General features: G+C 49.2%; 1 protein-coding gene and 1 long non-coding RNA gene across 5 annotated transcripts in view; one reads left to right on the top strand and one right to left on the bottom strand.

Annotated features, from left to right (window-relative positions):
- Window positions 1-12,319: 12,319 nt before the first annotated feature.
- The window catches only part of LOC142819350 (uncharacterized), a 64,405-nt gene continuing 59,589 nt past the window's right edge, over window positions 12,320-17,135 (bottom strand). Inside the window, exons 2-3 of the long non-coding RNA XR_012897222.1 lie at window positions 13,756-13,990; window positions 12,320-12,803 (exon numbers count right to left, since the gene is read on the bottom strand). This is a non-coding gene — a long non-coding RNA (uncharacterized LOC142819350). The remainder of the gene's footprint in view (window positions 12,804-13,755; window positions 13,991-17,135) is intronic.
- The window catches only part of LOC102453546 (galactosylgalactosylxylosylprotein 3-beta-glucuronosyltransferase 1-like), a 42,953-nt gene continuing 42,453 nt past the window's right edge, over window positions 16,636-17,135 (top strand). For all 4 annotated transcript variants that reach the window (XM_075905755.1, XM_014577800.3, XM_025188945.2 and 1 more), the window contains exon 1: window positions 16,636-16,874. The gene's annotated coding sequence lies outside the window, so the exon portion shown is untranslated. The remainder of the gene's footprint in view (window positions 16,875-17,135) is intronic.

Raw genomic sequence — 17,135 nt, 5'->3', positions numbered from 1 at the left:
AAACCCAAATGGCACCAGAATTCTATTCATAACTATATGAATAGAAGAACAAGAGTTAAACATTTAAATGAGCAAGTCTTATTTAAAGTTTTTAATCAAAATTATACAAATTTATACTAAAATATGCCAAATTTGTTCTATTAATTTAGTAACAAGGCATTTTTCATTACTTTATATTAAACTTTATTTTCAAATTCCAATATAGCAGAATAAGAAAAGCCAATGTTTCAAATATTAATTAGCAGTTAGGATTAGAAGCAGAGTGTGCATGTCTATAGCTTAGCAACCTATCTTCAAGAAAGTTAGGAGTAATTCCAGATGTTGCATTCCTAGAGGGTTAAAATAATTAATTTACTGAATTTATGTAAAGTTTTTACCTTGTTTTCTCGTTCTTGATCTGTTTGGTTTTCAATTGCTTTAACTTTTGGAGGTTTCATAAAAATGGTAACTTTTAACTCTTAACACAGAAAGAGAGTCAAAGTGAGAAGAGGCAAGGGAAGGAGGGTGAAGAGCAGTTAAGGAAGGCAGTGAGACCCAAGCTAAGAGAAGGAAACTTTGAAGTTATTTTAAGGCACCGGTGGCAGCAGTAAATTTAGCAAAGGGAGAAAATATCTGCGAGGAGAGTGGGAGTAGTTACCTACTACTGTAAAACTAAATTTGGTCCCACATTGACTGTTGCTTTTGTCTGCATGCCAAAAGGATTGCAGGAGTGTCCTTACCTGCTGCAGTTAACTGTTTTGGGGCAACTCCATGATTTAATACAACAATTCTAAGTGTTAACCTGCTCAATCTCAGCTTTTCACTTGAAAATGCTTTTTCATTCTCTCCCCTGCGATTAAGTCGCAGCTCCTAATATTCTCTGTGAAACATTCCATTTTTTTCTTCATTTGATTTACCGATCCTGGGACTGTACGGTTTGCTACTTCCTCCCATAGAATCATAGAACCATAGAACTGGAAGAGACCTCAGAAGGTCATCAAGTCCAGCCCCCTGCTCTAGGCAGGACCAATCCCAACTAAATCAACCCGGCCAGGGCTTTGTCAAGCCAAGACTTAAACACCTCTAGGGATGGAGACTCCACTACTTCCCTAGGTAACCCATTCCAGTGCTTCATCACCCTCCTAGTGAAATAGTTTTTCCTAATATCCAACCTGGACCTCTCCCACCACAACTTGAGACAATTGCTCCTTGTTCTGCCATCCGTCAATACTGTGAACAGCCTCTCTCCATCCTCTTTGAAACCTCCCTTCAGGAAGTTGAAGGCTGCTATCAAATCCCCCCTCACTCTTCGCTTCTGCAGACTAAACTGACCCAACTCCCTCAGCCTCTCCTCATAAATCATATGCTCCAGCCCCCTCATCATTTTGGTTGCCCTCCGCTGGACCTTCTCCAATGTGTCCACATCCTTTTTGTAGTGGGGGGCCCAGAACTGGACACAATACTCCAGATGTGGCCTCATCAAAGCTGAATAAAGGGGAATAATGACATCTCTGGATCTGCTGGCAATGCTCCTCTTAATGCAACCTAATATGCCATTAGCCTTCTTGGCTACAAGGGCACACTGTTGACTCATATCCAGCTTCTCATCCACTGTAACCCCCAGGTCCTTTTCTGCAGAACTACTACTTAACTGGTTGGTCCCCAGCTTGTAACTATGCTTGGGATTCTTCCGTCCTAAGTGCAGGACTCTACACTTGTCCTTGTTGAACCTCATCAGATTTCTTGTGGCCCAATCCTCCAATTTGTCTAAGTCATTCTGTACCCTATCTACCTCTCTCCCCAGCTTAGTGTCATCCGCAAACTTGCTGAGGGTGCAATCCATCCCCTCATCCAGGTCATTAATAAAGATATTGAACAAAACCGGTCCTAGAACCGAAACTTGGGGCACTCCGCTAGAAACCGACCGCCATCCTGACATCGAGCCGTTGATCACTACCCGCTGGGCCCGGCCTTCTAGCCTTCTAACCATCTTACCGTCCATTTATCCAATCCACATTCCCTTAACTTGCTGGCAAGAATATTGTGGGAGACCGTATCAAAAGCCTTGCTAAAGTCAAGGTATATAACATCCACTGACTTCCCCATGTCCACCGAGCCAGTTACCTCATCATAGAAGCTAATCAGATTGGTCAGGCACGACTTGCCCTTTGTGAATCCATGCTGACTATTCCCTAATCACTTTCCTCTCATTCAAGTGCCTCAATATGGATTCCCTAAGGATCCCTTCCATGATTTTTCCAGGAACCGAGGTAAGACTGACCAGCCTATAGTTCCTTGGATCGTCCTTCTTCCCTTTTTTGAAGATGGGCACTACATTTGCCTTTTTCCAATCATCCGGGATTTCTCCCGATCTCCACGACTTTTCAAAGATAATAGTCAAAGGCTCCGCAATGACATTTGCCAAATCCCTCAGTACCCTCGGATGCATTAAATCTGGGTGCATGGATTTGTGTATGTTTAGCTTTTCTAAATAGTTCCTAACTTGTTCTTTACCCACCATGGGCTGTCTATCTTCATCCCATCTTGCGTCACTTAGCGCAGAAGTCCAGGAGCCGACCGTGTCCGTGAATACAGAGGCAGAGAAAGCATTGAGTACTTCAGCTTTCCCCACATCATCTGTCACTAGGTTACCTCCTTCATCCAAAAGGGGTCGCACACCCTCTCTGATCACCTTCTTCTTGTTAACATGCCTGTAGAAACCTTTCTTGTTATCCTTCACATCCTTAGCCAGTCACAATTCCATTTGCGCTTTCGCCTTCCTGATAACCCCCCGGTATTCTCGAGCTATACATTTAAACCCCTCCCTGGTCATTTGTCCAAGTTTCCACTTTTTGTAAGCTTCCTTTTTGTGCTTAAGTTCACTCAGGATTTCCCCTGTAAGCCAATCCGGTCTCCTACCATGTTTGCCTCTCTTGCTACGCGTCGGGATGGTTTCTTTCTGTGCCTTCAATAAGGCTTCTTTAAAATACTGCCAGCTGTCCTGGACTCCTTTCCCCTTCATGTTAGCATGCCAGGGGATTCTGCCCATCAGATCTCTGAGGGAGTCAAAATCTGCTTTTTTGATGTCCAAGGTGTGTATTTTTCTACTCTTTTTTCTTTCTTTGGTCAGGATCCTGAAATCTACCATTTCATGATCACTGCTTCCCAGGTTGTCACCCACCTCCACTTCCCCTATTAGTTCCTCTCTGTTTGTGAGCAGAAGGTCAAGCTGCGCACGACCCCTGGTCGGATCCTTCAGCACTTGTGTCAAGAAGTTATCCCCAACATTCTCCAAAAACTTCCTGGATTGCCTGCATACTGCCGTATTGGTTTCCCAAAAGATGTCAGGGTGATTAAAGTCCCCCACGAGAACCAGGACCTGCGATCTGGGAGCTTTGCTCAGTTGTCCGAAGAAAGCCTCATCTACCTCATCCACCTGATTCGGTGGCCTGTAGTAGACACCAACCACAACATCACTGCTGTTGTTTGCTACTTGAAACCTAGACTTTCAACAGGTTTTTCTCCCTCTTTATACTGGAGTTCAGAGCAGTCGTAGTGCTCTCTTACATATAGTGCAACTCCTCCTCCTTTTCTCCCCTGCCTGTTGTTCCTGAACAGTCTGTACCCTTCCATGACAGCGCTCCGGTCATGCGAGTCATCCCACCAAGTCTCTGTTATCCCAATTAAATCATATTTCTTGGTCTGGGCCAGGGCTTCCAGTTCTTCCTGTTTGTTGCCCAGGCTTCTTGCATTAGTGTACAAACACTTCAGGTAACCAGTTGATTGCCCTATCTCCTCCATTCGAAACAGGGGTCCTCCTTTCTTGCTCCTTCCTCTCTGCATTTCTTCCTGGTATCCAACTTTCCCACTCCCCTCAGGGTTTTGGTCACCGTCCCCCGACGAACCTAATTTAAAGCCCTCCTCACTAGGTTTGCAAGCCTGCCCGCGAAGATGCTCCTTCCTCTCTTCGTTAGGTGGATCCCATCTCTTCCTAACTATCCTTGTGCCCGGAACAGAGTCCCATGGTCGAAGAAACCAAAGCCCTCTCTGCGACACCTCCTGCGCAACCACGCATTTACGTCCTCAATTCGACGTAACACTTACTTGTCGCGTTCTGACAGGCACCATTCTAGGTTTTACTTTGACTGGAACCTGACTTTTACCATATGATTGTCGTTGCAATGCAGTGGACCCCGACTCATCTTTTAATTTTGCCAGGACACCTTTCTTGATTTCTGTCCCCATTCTTCAGCCTGCTGTTGACCAGGGGATGGCACATGTCTATTTTGTAGGCTTCTTACAGGTGTTTCCCCTATTTTATTCTATTCCTGTGATTGCTGTCTCTGGATACCCAGCAAAGAGAGCGGAAGCTTTTAACTCTTTTTCTGTTACTTGCCCGCCAGTTTTCTAGCATGTTGTCTTAACCATTCAACAGCCATAATTACACTACGCAGAGAGGCTCGAGGCCGAAGAAGAGGTCACTGTTGGGGTGCAGGAGTGAGGGAAGGCAGCTTACCTACTAATCCTAGAATTCTTGCTGGTCTTTTAGAGAAAGCTTCTCCAGGCATGTCACCCACTTCAGCATGTACAGAACTGTCTTGATTTTCAGTGCACCTGTCATCAGCACCACCCACAGCACACTCACTTTGGAAGTGGTGGCAAGGCAGAAGCTCTCCTGCAGGGCCCCCTGAATACTGACAGCCCCCCGATGGACCTCCCAGATGGCAGCCTGCAGAAAGTGAAGCCAGGCTGATGGCAATGCGTCCACAAGATGCACCAGAGTGCCCAGGGGCAGCTCTGTCTCCATGTTGCAGAGTGGTAGGGTATCCCAAGTGAGGGCAACCAGAGCACTCTGAGACACAAATGCTTTGCTGTCCCTCATCAAGGAAGACAAGCAAGCAGAAACACCTGAGAACTGGCTGTCTGGGATGGGCGGTAGGGTCCCTTTAAGCACAGACCTTTAGATAGCCACAGGCAGCAGCCCCACACAGGAGGTCCTGACCTGGTACCCTGCCAGAACTGGTTCCAGCCAGCCTTAACTCCGATTCAGAGTCCACTGAGTGTGAATGCTATTTCAAAATGCATTTTCTGTGTAGATGCATTAATTCAAATTAGCTTATTTCGAATTAAGTTAACTTGAATTAATACTGTAGTGTAGACATACCCTAGTACTGAAAGGGACCTCCTGGTTCATCCACTCTCGCCCTCAGCTGTCACAGGCAACCCCGTCGTGCAATCCCATTCATAAACGTATCAACTTCCATCTTACACCCAGTCAGGTCACTTGCTCTCACCTAGTGCTTCATGATGGCAGCTTTAAGGTCCTTTAAATAATAGTCAATTAATCTGTGTATCCTTCTGTCTATTGATCCATCTGTCATGTACCCATCACTGTGGCTCCTTAGTACTTTGAGAGCACTTCAGATTTTCAGCTCATTTACAAGTAGCTGATCCCCGTGTGCTAGCAGTCTGTGCCTGCACTGCATAAGGACACACATTTATGTCTGCACTGTAGACCAACTCATTAACAACAGACCTCGGCATGAGGCTCTTTCTCCAATGCCCCCAGCATAGCAACAATCGTCTTGGCCTGAACAGAGGTAGCAGCTCTCCAGCAAGTCACTACATAGACAAAATAAACTGAAACAACAATTCCCAGGCTGCCTTGCTAGGTAGGTATCTGAGCCTACCTGAACCAGACAGGTGAAAGTTGCCCTGCTTGGCCCAGACGTCATAGGGCTAGTGCCATGGGGTTGAGCACTCATGGACATGGTGCCTCCTGCTGGTCACTCCCAGGAATTAGTTCTTTAGTCCACTGGTGTGTCCCCAGTCCTCATTCCACACTCCTGTTCCAGAACCACATCATTCCCCAACCATGGCATCCTCCCTGGGACATTTCCCGTCAGCAGGGGCCTCTCCAGTGGTGTCTCATCCCCTTTCCAGGGGTGTTATCAGCAGTCCTTCATGTAGCGCCTTTGCCAACTGCAGCCTAAGTCTAGCCCCTCACTTCAGGGGCAAGCCACAGTCCTACCAGGCCACACATCAATGGTGGCTAGACATGGTACAAGCAGAAAGGGAGTACCCAGGCCTGCCCACTACTCTGGGTCCCAACCCAGGGATCCTCTGGTGGAAGCCTTGTCCTGCTCTCTGCTACTTCCCTTCCCTGCCTCTTGTTCCCTGGGCCACTTCCCCTGTGATGCTTTGCACCCTTCTGGCCCTTGCCGCAAGGCCAGCAGCCAGGCAGGTATCAGGCTGGAGCCACCTTCTCTAGCCCCTCTGAGCCTGTCCAGCACTGCTTTCCTGAAGGCGCTTCTCTGGGAACCAGTCCCTAACCAGAGAAGGTGCAGGACCTAACAGACTCTCTGCTGGACAGCTCCTTATATACAGGGCTGCCCCAGCAAGCCACCCTCTGGTTGGTTCTTTAAAGGTTCTCCCTGATTGGCCAGGGCTCTTGCACAGGCTTCTTCCAGCCTGCTTAAATCCTTTAGGCCACCGCACCTCATTTGCCAGACAGCATTATCACATGAACAGCGCCTCTGCCTGCTGCCTCTGGCCCAGCTGACTCTAGAGTTGGACCTTCCCATCCTGCCAGTTTTGGCCCAGCTACCTCTAGAAGTGGGCCCAAGAACCTGCCTTTTCTTGCACAGGTTTTTCTAGGGCAGGTCCACCCAGGCTCAGCCACCTGCCTTGGAAATGCACTACCAGCATCACTGATACTGAGAGGTACCTGTAGATTGGATTTTCCTGGAGCTGTAGCAAATGGCTGCATGCATGCAACTGGTACAATTGCCCAGCTCTTTTGATGTTTCTGTAACTCCATGTTGGAAAGAAGAATTTTGTAACAATGCCTGTGTAAAAGTATCCAGCACATGCATGTAAGATTTCATTGCATGCTTGGGCTGTGTCAATCATGGGATACATAACATCCACAGGAATTAATAGGTGGCTGTCACAGCATAAGAATATCCAGTCCGAGGCAGCCCAGCCCAATGGCCACAGTCTATAATACAGGCTTTGGGAACAGGGCAATATAGTCTAATGACTAGAGCCAATGACACAGCTGTAGGGTTCAGGGCAGCACGGACTAACAGCCAGGATCAGTATTACCACCATAGGGTTCAGGGCCACACGGCCTAATGGTTAGAGTCAGTAACACCACCCAAGGGTGGAGGGTAGCACAGCCTGATGGCTAGAGTCTCAGGGGTTTCAGGCAGAAGCCCCCTCTGCTCCACCAGGCCCTAACCCAGGGCCCTGTCAGTGGGGGAGTGATCCACCTCTCACTCAGCAGGGAATACCACCACAACATGCTGAGCTTAGTCAGGTGGGAGATACCCCTGACACACCCTCCCTGGGTCTCTTCCTACCAGCTCCGGCATTGGGTTGATTCACAAAGTCTCCGGGTCATCAAGTTCCATAGAACCAGTCTCCTTCAGCAGCTTTATAAGCTCTGGAGGCTCAATACAATCCCTCAGGTCTCCATCTCCCATCATCTGGGCTTCTGGCTGATCCATTTCAAGCACTCCTCTAGCCAATCCTTCCTCTCCAGCATCCCACCCAGACTGATCTGAGCTGCTCCCTTTTATACTACCTCAGCTCTTGAAGCATGCCCAGTGTGGTGGGGGGGCGGGAGGGCGGGAGGTGGGACTTCAGCCCTCCTGCCCCAATACACGGTATGCACACCCTGTCACAGTGGCTCTGAGTGATCATTCCAGACTGGCCTGCAGAGCAGAACTAGAGCTATAACCCTGACCCGGGATCTAAACACAGCCAAACTTGGAGACAGTCCCAATCCAGACCCAAATGTGGTGGCTTGGTTGTGCCGCTCTAATAGGATGAACCAAAGCCATGGAGAATCCAATCACTGTTGAAAGTTCAGGTCTAAATCAAAATCCAAACTTGGTGATTTGGGCCTGTCTCTAACTAGCAAGGAAAAACTCAGCTCAGCCATCAGCAGACTCCTGGATGGCTGAAGGGTAGGCTTTGTTTTGCCACCTTTACATGGGCCTGTTTGCCTTCCTGGGCATATGGACTCTGCTTCCATGTGTGAGGAGAGGAGCGAGATTTCTGAGCACGTGTATGACTGACAATTATTGCGCTTCCAGGACAAGCCAGTGCTGTGTGAGGCAAGTTTCAGCCTTTGCATGCAGCACTGTTTGACCTTTACTCAGCCCATTCATTCCTTCTGTACAAAAGCAAGTCTTATTTAATGCCATGTTGATGAAAGATGCGGAGCTGAGAGAAGCTGGGAAACAGAAGCTATTTTCTCATATCACAGTGTAACTGAGCGACAGCCGCCTTCTGTTCTCTTTCCCTTCCCTCTGCCTGACAAAGCAGGCAAAGAATGCACCACTGCTTCAACAAGGATGAAAGCGGAGTCTGCCAGCTGTATTTGGAAAGCTGTGCATGAGAAGCAGCACAGGTCATATTATTTCTTAGATCCGATCAGTATTTCTTCAATATTGGCTGTTAACAACACAGTGTAGATAGGCCTGCTCTGGTCAGTCACTAGTGACTATCCACAGGCTTGCTAGTAAAGTGGTAGCTATCGGGTCTGTTTGTCCACTCTTTCATGCCACTTATAATGCCATTGAGGTCAGCGGAGTTACACTGGTGTAAAACTGGTGTCATACTGTTGAGGAGCTGACCTGTGTTCTTGACTGACAGCTCATTAAGGTAGTCACTTTATAAGGGCACAATACAAATAGCTATCTGCCTCTACAGGATTTAACAGAGATGAAATTGATCTGGATTGTGTTTTTAAAAGTACAGGATTTAACCAAGAAGGATTTCCTTTCTGTAGGGTTTTTCTTTTAGCTGTCCTCTAGAACTCTATAGCAGGGATTTAACTCTAGTCAATTTTACAGGATGTTTCAGAAATCTCTAGAAAGGTCAATACATATTTTCTTAGTGGAGGTTTTTTCCTTATGAGTGCCTCTAGATAATGGGCGCTATTTCGGGGTACGTCCGGTATCCTGAAATAGCGTTTTTTGCATCGTCACATCATGCCCATTATTTTGAAATGCAATCAAAATAATGGACTTGCTATTTTGACTTCCTGGTAAACCCCATTCCATAAGGATTAAGGGATTTGTCAGAATAGCGGTCGATTTCAAAATTAGGCGCTGTATATACATCATCAAATTTTGAAATTGACTAGCTTGAAATAAGATACACAGTTTGCGTAGCTCAAATTGCATAGGCTATTTTGAGCTAGTGCCACAGTGTAGACGCACCCTTAGGGTAGAATACAACAGTGCTAATCCACATCCTGCCACCCACTGGATGGGCATGGAGTTCACCATTTTGCCACACACTATTCAGGGCAACCTGAGGATGTCCAGCACAGCACTTTGGGATGACAATATTGTGGTGGTGAACAGTGCTCATTTTTCACGTGCTGCCTGGATTTGGAAAATGCAGTCTCCAGTCATTCGACTTGGGATTTCTTTGAACCTCCCCATCAGTATAACTGGGTTCACACCCTTCCTCTTGTGGGATAAACAGAAGCCAATCTCTAGCTCTCTTTAGTGCTGGTTTCCCCCATACACCCTCCCAAAGAACCCCAAGTCCTAGAGTGACCATTTTCCCCTTCCCCTCTGAGAACAGACGGGTTTATTGAGCCCCTGTGTTTATTCAGCATCAAACGCTCCCTCTCCTCCTATGTGCTTGCACACCTCCGTGTGTGGGCACTTCTGTGCACACACGTCACAGAAACCTATATACATGCATGCACACAGGCGCGGGCATGCACACACCTACTCATGCAGATTGCTATGTGCACCCCCTACACACACAGACACACCTACTTGAATGCCTGTCTACGTAGGAACCATTCGTGAATTCATGCTTTGGTTGCAAACCCAGATTCCCTCTGCAGCATCTGTGTCCCATGACACAGGGGCTAGGAATTGCAGGAGAACCCTGGGTATACAGAGCATAACTCTGTCACAATCTCCCCAGCACACCAGTCCTTCACACAGTGTGATCAAGAAAAGCCGGCTTCAAGCTCAAGAATAACAGATCGCATTTACCACACAACAATCTGTCTGTCTATCTAGGCACTTCCATGGCCCCTATTATTCCAATATCTGAAGGCCTCCCAAGCATTTAAAAATAGAACTCACACTCATCTTTCTCTTTCTTCCTCCCCAGCCTGTAGCAGAAATAGTTTGATGAGTGTGTAGTTCTGTTGCTGCGAGGAGGAGAGAAATGAAACTGCAGAGCTGACAGCACAGCCTTCCAGCTTTCTTCAAGCTGTAACTGCTGGCTGCTTCACTGAGGCCTCCCTGAAGAGCATGCTGGTCAAAGTTTAGTTCAAGGACCAGTTGTTCGAACACACATCTTCCGAGCCTGATTTACAATCAGGGGAGTAATGCTGACACAACTGGAACCTGGGGGACCAAATGCCTGACCCTCCACCCCCACCGATCATTTGTTCATCAAGCCCTAAAGGCAGGAAGCCTAGGGAGAAATGAAGCAGTTAGGAAATGCTTTTCTGTACAGAAGGCAATGGGAACCAGATGGATCAACAGACTATTTGATTCCTGGAAGGAGAAGAATTGTCTAGTGGTTAAAGCAGGGCGCTGATATTCAGGATGCTTGGGTGATAGTCATACCTCTGATGTGACTTCTCTGCGTGACCTCGAGAAAGCCACCTCTCTGCTCCGTGCCTCAGTTTCCCCAACTGTACATTAGGGATAATAATACCTCCCTGCCTCCAAAGGGAAGTTCAACACGCTGTTTGTAAGGCAGTTGTATAAATCCCCGCATAAAAGAGGTTATAGAGGGGAACCTTGTAATGTTCTCAGTAATACTATTGATCACTAATGCTTAATGACTCTAGACCACCTAGGGAGTGTCTGTAAGTCAGCAACATCTGACGGCTCTTCGGTGTCCTAAATGGAATGAGCTAATGAGCGCTTAACCTAGCTGCTAGTGACAAGGTGTCCACAGCACAGATGCCCTCCTTCACCTGAGCACAGTCTTAAGGGAAATCAAGAGCTAAATGAGCCCTGGAGATTGTATCACACAGGTGAGGAAGCAGGGGCGAGTTTGCCTTGTGCTGGGCCTGTTCCGTGGACAAGCAGAGGATCCAGTCTCTAATGGGCTCCATCTGGAAGTTTGTTGGGGGTGGTCTCCTGGACTTCCATCGCTGTGGTGGGCCCCACCCACCATCCCACGATTTCAATAAGCTGGAATAAGTGATGCTCAATGTGCAATGTCCCTCAAGCACCTTGCTGTCTAGGGGGATGCCTGGGAATGGATGAGCTACTCCTAGCCCTGAAAAATGCCTCAGATGCTCTGTGCTAAGTGTGCGGCGACAGCCTGAGGAAACTGGGGGAAGCAGGCAGCAGCTGCAGTAACGGTAGCCCAGATGCCTCAAGACTCGGGGGGCTCAGAAATGATGTGCAGCTCAGTCCTTTAAAGCAGGAGTCAGTAAACATTTTCCATCCCTTCAGCTTTGTGATTTACCATTTCAGGCGTCAATTATGTGTCCGTGAGTCTGCCGTGATGCTGGCACGGTGCCAAGTATAGCAAGGCATGCCAACAAAAAATATAGTGAATAACAGTAACTCCCAGGAATAAAACATCCAAATGCATGGAGAATAGGTCCATGCATTGCTATTAGCCAAGACGGCCAGAGATGCAACCCCATGCTCCGAGTGTCTCTAGGCCTCTGACTGCCACAAACTAGACTGGACAACAGGGGATCATTGATCTGTTCTGTTCATTCCTTCTGAAACATCTGCCACCGTCAGAAGATAGGATATTGGGCTAGAGATGGCCCAGCAGTCTGGCCCAGCATGGCTGTTCTTAAGTTCCTAAATGGTAATAGTTTACCCATCTTTAGCAACTCTCATCTGAGGATGTCAAGGGTATGTCTAGACTACATCCCTCTGTCGCCAGAAGGATGTAAATTAGACGTACCGGCGTTGCAAATGAAGCGGGGATTTAAATCTCCCGCGCTTCATTTGAATAAAAAATGGCTACCGTGTTTTGCCGAGTCAGCAGTTTGTCAGCAAAAAGCGGCTGTCAAGATGGGGATCGGGCGACAAAGAAAGCCTTTGTTGGCCGACCCTGTAAACCTCATTTTACGAGGCATAAGGGATCGGCTGACAAAGGCTTTCTTTGTCGCCCAATCCCCGTCTTGACAGCCGCTTTTTGCCGACAAACTGCTGACTCAGCAAAACATGGCAGCCATTTTTATTCAAATGAAGAACAGGAGCTTTAAATCCCAGCTTCATTTGCAATGTTGGTATGTCTAATTTACATCCTTCTGGCGACAGAGGGATGTAGTCTAGACATACCCCAAAACTCTTAACATCCATCAGTGGGTTTACCTTATAACACCCTTGTGAGCAACAGCAGAATTTTCATCCCCATTTCACAGATGAAGACACTGAGGCACTGTGCACTTACCTAGCAAATCAGTAGGAGAGCCATGAACAGAAGACAGGAGCCAGTCCTGGGCGCTAACAATTAGAAATCCTACCTTCCTCCCACAGTGACAAACTGGAATCAAGGGGGTTGACTCACACTCTTCCTGCTCTAACTAATAGATACTCCCCTTCACAAGCAAGAAATGTAACTTATGAGTATTCACTCCACAGTCTCCTGCTATGACCACTAGACACATAGCTTCAACATGTTTTGCATGTGACAAAGGATACTTGGGTGAAGGTAAAGGATGTCCCTCATAAAGAGGGGGCATTCAGAGCGGAACACCCAGGCTTACCCGTAGATTTGGATCTAAACTCTTCCTCCTGTCCTCAATCCAGCGGACTGACTCCCAGAACATGAAGTACTTCTTAAGTGACTTCTTCCTAGAGAGAAGGACCATCCACTGGTTAGGTCACTAGCCAAAAATTTGGGAGACTTTGGTACAAGTCCCATTTTTGTAATAGGCTTCCTCTGTGATCTTCATCAAATCACATTAGTCTCTCTGTGCTTCCATTCCCCATCTTTAAAATAGGGACAACAGCATTGCCCTGCCTCATAAAGTGTTGTGAAGATTCAGATACTAGGGTAATGGGGGTCATATGTGTGACTAAGATTTTAGATTTCTTGTGCAGCTGCCCCTCTCCTGCTAATTAATTCTCAGACTGCAGGGCAATTAAGGAATTGATTCAGGAAGATAGGCTTCTTCTGAGCCATCTGTTGGGGAAACATCTGGTCATTTTCTGATACCCTTACACAGAGGCAGGCACACCTGGCTCTTCTGCCCAGCAGCACAACTCCCAATGACAGTATCTAGACTTGTCATTGAAACAACCCCCGGTCTGATTAACCCCTAGTCCAGGGAATGAAACTTGTGAGGCTGGGGCTGGATTGATTAAATCTGAGCATATTTGGTTCAGTGGGGCTGAGAGCTCTGATCTAGACTGAGCGGGGAGCAAGTATAGAGAAGCCAGGGCGCCTACAGAGCTCAGTGCATCTGGTGCACATGACATAAAGGCCTGCAGATTAATGAATAAGTGCAGTGCCAGACACACTTCGGGTGTGTGCACTGAGGGAACGTCTGGCCACACATACTGATCTGCTAGTGTTTAGTTCCCCTGCACGTTCTAGTTCAGTAAATGTCATTTTGGCTGTAAAATTCCATGTGATGTCTTTCTAGGAAGATGCTTTCAGTAATCCACATTCCCAACATAGCAGGGTCTTGTAGGCTCATGCAGGGAGCAAGATTAACTCATTGCCCTTGCATGGCACCTGCCAGCCAAGGGTCTCAAAGCTTTTTGCTCCACCGATCTAATAACATGGCACAAGCGAGGTTACCTGAGGGCAATCCTGCTGCTATTTCACGTCACTCCTGTGGTTCAGCCCTGGCTGAGGGTGAGCCAGCTACTGCTTGCTCAGGCACTTGCCGCACTGTGGGTTTGGTCACTGAAGGTGCTGAGGCTGTGGCAACATCTGCAAGGGGATCTCCCATGCTGAATCCTCCAGCCGAGGCTCTAGGAGCATGTGGAGGAGACACTGTGCAGGCCCTGTCCCAACTGGCTACTCCAGAAGCCTAGGAGGAGGAAAGAAGTTAGGTCAGAGCTGCTGCTGGTCTGGATTGAGGTTCTGTAGCTATTACAGCCCATCTCTTTCTCTGCTGCTGCTACATGCCAGCCCGAGCCCAGCCTGCAGCTTGAACAGCTGCTAAAGGAGGAGAACTAAGCCCTGATCTATGCCACAGACTTGTGTCAGTAAATCTACATCCACACCCCAGGACAATGGTTTTATCCCAACATAACTCCCTGGGTAGACAGTGCTATGTGAAGGGGAGGGCTTCTCCTGTCAACACAGCTACTGCCTCTCAGGGCATGGAGCACCTATGCCAAAGAGAGATACTCATCTGTCGGCATAAGCAGCATCTTCACTAAGCACTATACCAGTGCAATGCTGTAAAGTAGGCAAGCTGTGAATCCTTCTTCCATCACCTCCTTTAGAAAACATGAAGCCCCACTTGACCTTTTTGTCCTGCAACACACCAACTAAGGGAGGGAGCCAGCCCGTGGAGAGGAGAGCCACCAGTCACAAAAACCACAGGAGACTCCCCCTTTCCTCCTCTGGTGCATCAACCCTCCAATGGAGGGGATACATGCGCAGCCAACTGATTCTGCTTCCAGCCACAGGTCAGTGGATAAACTGCTTGCCACCTCTGCCACTGTTCGCAGTTCAGGGAGTCCCGTAGGGCAACTACCAGGAGGTTCTGAGGAAGGGAGGAAAGCATGCTGGTCTAAGCAACCTTCCCAAGTCCCCTGAAAAGGCAGCATTTTCCTGCTCCATGCTACAATCAGGGAAACTGAGGCACAGAAAGCACACGGTTGCTGAGTCTGAGTCCAATTCTCCCATGCGTGCACTCAGTTGGCTGAACTGTGCTCAGTGTTGAAAAATCTCACAATTCTAACACATCTCTCATGGTATTTGGTATTTTTCTTAACTCTTCTCCTCATCCCACCACTGCTGCAATTCAGAGACTGCATGGGAGTCTCTGCTTTCTTCTTTTTTTAAAGTAAGATTCTTGGCCTGGCCTTTGCAAAGAAAATCTGGAAACCATGAAAAGTGGAGCCTACAGGCTTGGAAAGCAAATGCAACCTTTCCCTCTCCATTGTTTGATAGGAAAGGATGGTCCAGCTGCCATAGCCTAGGATTCGGGAGTCTGAGGGTCAGTTCCTTTCATTAGTGCAGACTTCTTGTGCAAGTCCCTTATACCCTCTGTTCTCTGTCTGTACAGTGCGGATAATAACATTGCCCTGGACTTTTGTGAGAATAATAAAACCTAGCTCTTATTGAGTGCTTTTCATCAGTTGGTTTTAAAACACTTTACAAAGAAGGCTTGTATCACTAGCCTCATTTTACAGATAGGGAGACTGAGGCACAGAGCGGGGATGTGACTTGCCCCATGTCAGCCAGCATCCATAAAGGTTGTGAGCTGTTCCCATATTATGGAAACAGAAGTACCATGGATATAAATTTATTCTTTCATAATTTGGGGTGGGGAGAGGGACTCCTGACTGTTGAACAGCTGGGGCCGGTAACTCTGCCTCTTCTATCACACATGTGCCTACATAGGGGGCTTTGTTGCCCCCAGCAGGTGGAGCTGACAGAGAGTGACATACAGGAGAGTTACTCCTGCCCTTGGTGTAAGTCAGGGGTTCTAAAACTTGTGATACCACGACCCCCCTTCTCCATTGCTGCAGCCAGCCTCTCAGTTGCTTGCAACCCCCCTCTAATGTGTTTGTGATCGCCCTCTAAGTTGCTCGTGACCCCCCGGGGGGTTGGAACCCACAGTTTGAGAAACGCTGGTGTAAGGAGCAGAAAGAATAGAGGAGCAGATGTGGATGAGGCATAGTAAAAATCATTGCAGCCCTGGGCCCCAGAAACTCATGCTCTGCTTGCTGTATCTATAGCTATGCCTACATTATATAGTACATTGTGAGACCCAGGCTTCTGGACTTGGTGTTTCCAAGGCTGCATTTGGGAATCGCCATCGCCTTGTAAACCCGGGCTTCCAGTCGGCGCTCATGCGTCCACACGGCACCATGCAAACCCTCTGACTCAAGTTTGGGGTGGGAGCGGGGTCCACACTGCAAGAGGGCAGGGCTCGGACCCAAGTCACAGAGGGGTCCACCCGCCGCGGAGTCTGCGACCCAGGTTGAGAGCACTCGCTAACGTGAGCGGGGCTGATCTGCGCAGAGGCTGGGACTCACACCTGAACCCGAGGCCTGGCTTCGTGCGCAGTGTAGACAGACCCGCTGCGTGGGGCAGAGCCCGGCGGAGTTGCTCCCTTCCTTGGGGGCAGTGAGCTGGGACTGGCTCCCCATTACTTGGCCCGGCTGCAGCAGCGCCAAGCGGCGGAGCAGGCTCGGGGGAGCGCCCATGGGCCACAGCCCTGCAGCAGCGTCACGAGCCCCCAGCGGCTGCGGCCCGCGGGCTGGAGACACGCGCTGCGCAGGGGCGCGCGGCGGCTCCGCGCCAGGGCGCGCGCCCGCATTTCGCTCAGGTTCCCTCCGCGCTCCCGCCCCTCGCACCCCTTCCCCGGCTCCCCTCTTAAGGTGGCCCAGCAGGATGCACGTCGGCGCGCCCCCGCGCTGCTGAGCGCCCTCCGGCAGCGCTGCCTTAAGCCGGCTCCTGCGCCCCGCCACGAGCCGGGCTGCGTTCCCGGCGCTGCCTATAAAAGGGCTCGAGCCAGCCCGGGCAGCAGCTGAGCGGCATCTAGCCCGGAGTCGGGCGCACCTCTGGGGCTCGCCTGCCCGCACCATCCCGAGGCTGGACCCGGAGCCGTTTCCTGCCTGCGGCGGGAGCTGCTCGCAGACGAGCCCGGCGGACCCACGTTCAGGTGCAGAACCGCTCTGGATGCTCAGAGAGCCTCGCCGGGAGCCGCTCGTCCCGCCAGCGCGCCTGCCCGGGTAAGAGCGAGCTCGCGGGTCCTTTCCCGGGCCAGGGCTGGGCTGGGGGTATCCGCAGAGCGGAGGTGACCTTGCTCTCCCTGGGACGTGCCGCGCTGCCTTTAGTACCCGCACATCCTTCTGGTAGAGACTGGCCGTGCCACAACCCTGGATCCAGACACCCAAACTTTGGCAAGGCTCCGCATCCAAATCGGGGTCTGGCTTATGGGAGCGACCTCCTCCTGGAATGGGCCACAGGGAAACTACAAATCAGAATGTGCT

This window comes from Pelodiscus sinensis, chromosome 1 (genome assembly GCF_049634645.1).
Source record: "Pelodiscus sinensis isolate JC-2024 chromosome 1, ASM4963464v1, whole genome shotgun sequence".
NCBI lineage: Eukaryota > Metazoa > Chordata > Testudines > Trionychidae > Pelodiscus > Pelodiscus sinensis.
The sequence above is the reverse complement of the archived record's forward strand: the minus strand, read 5'-3'. Positions and strand labels throughout refer to the sequence as shown.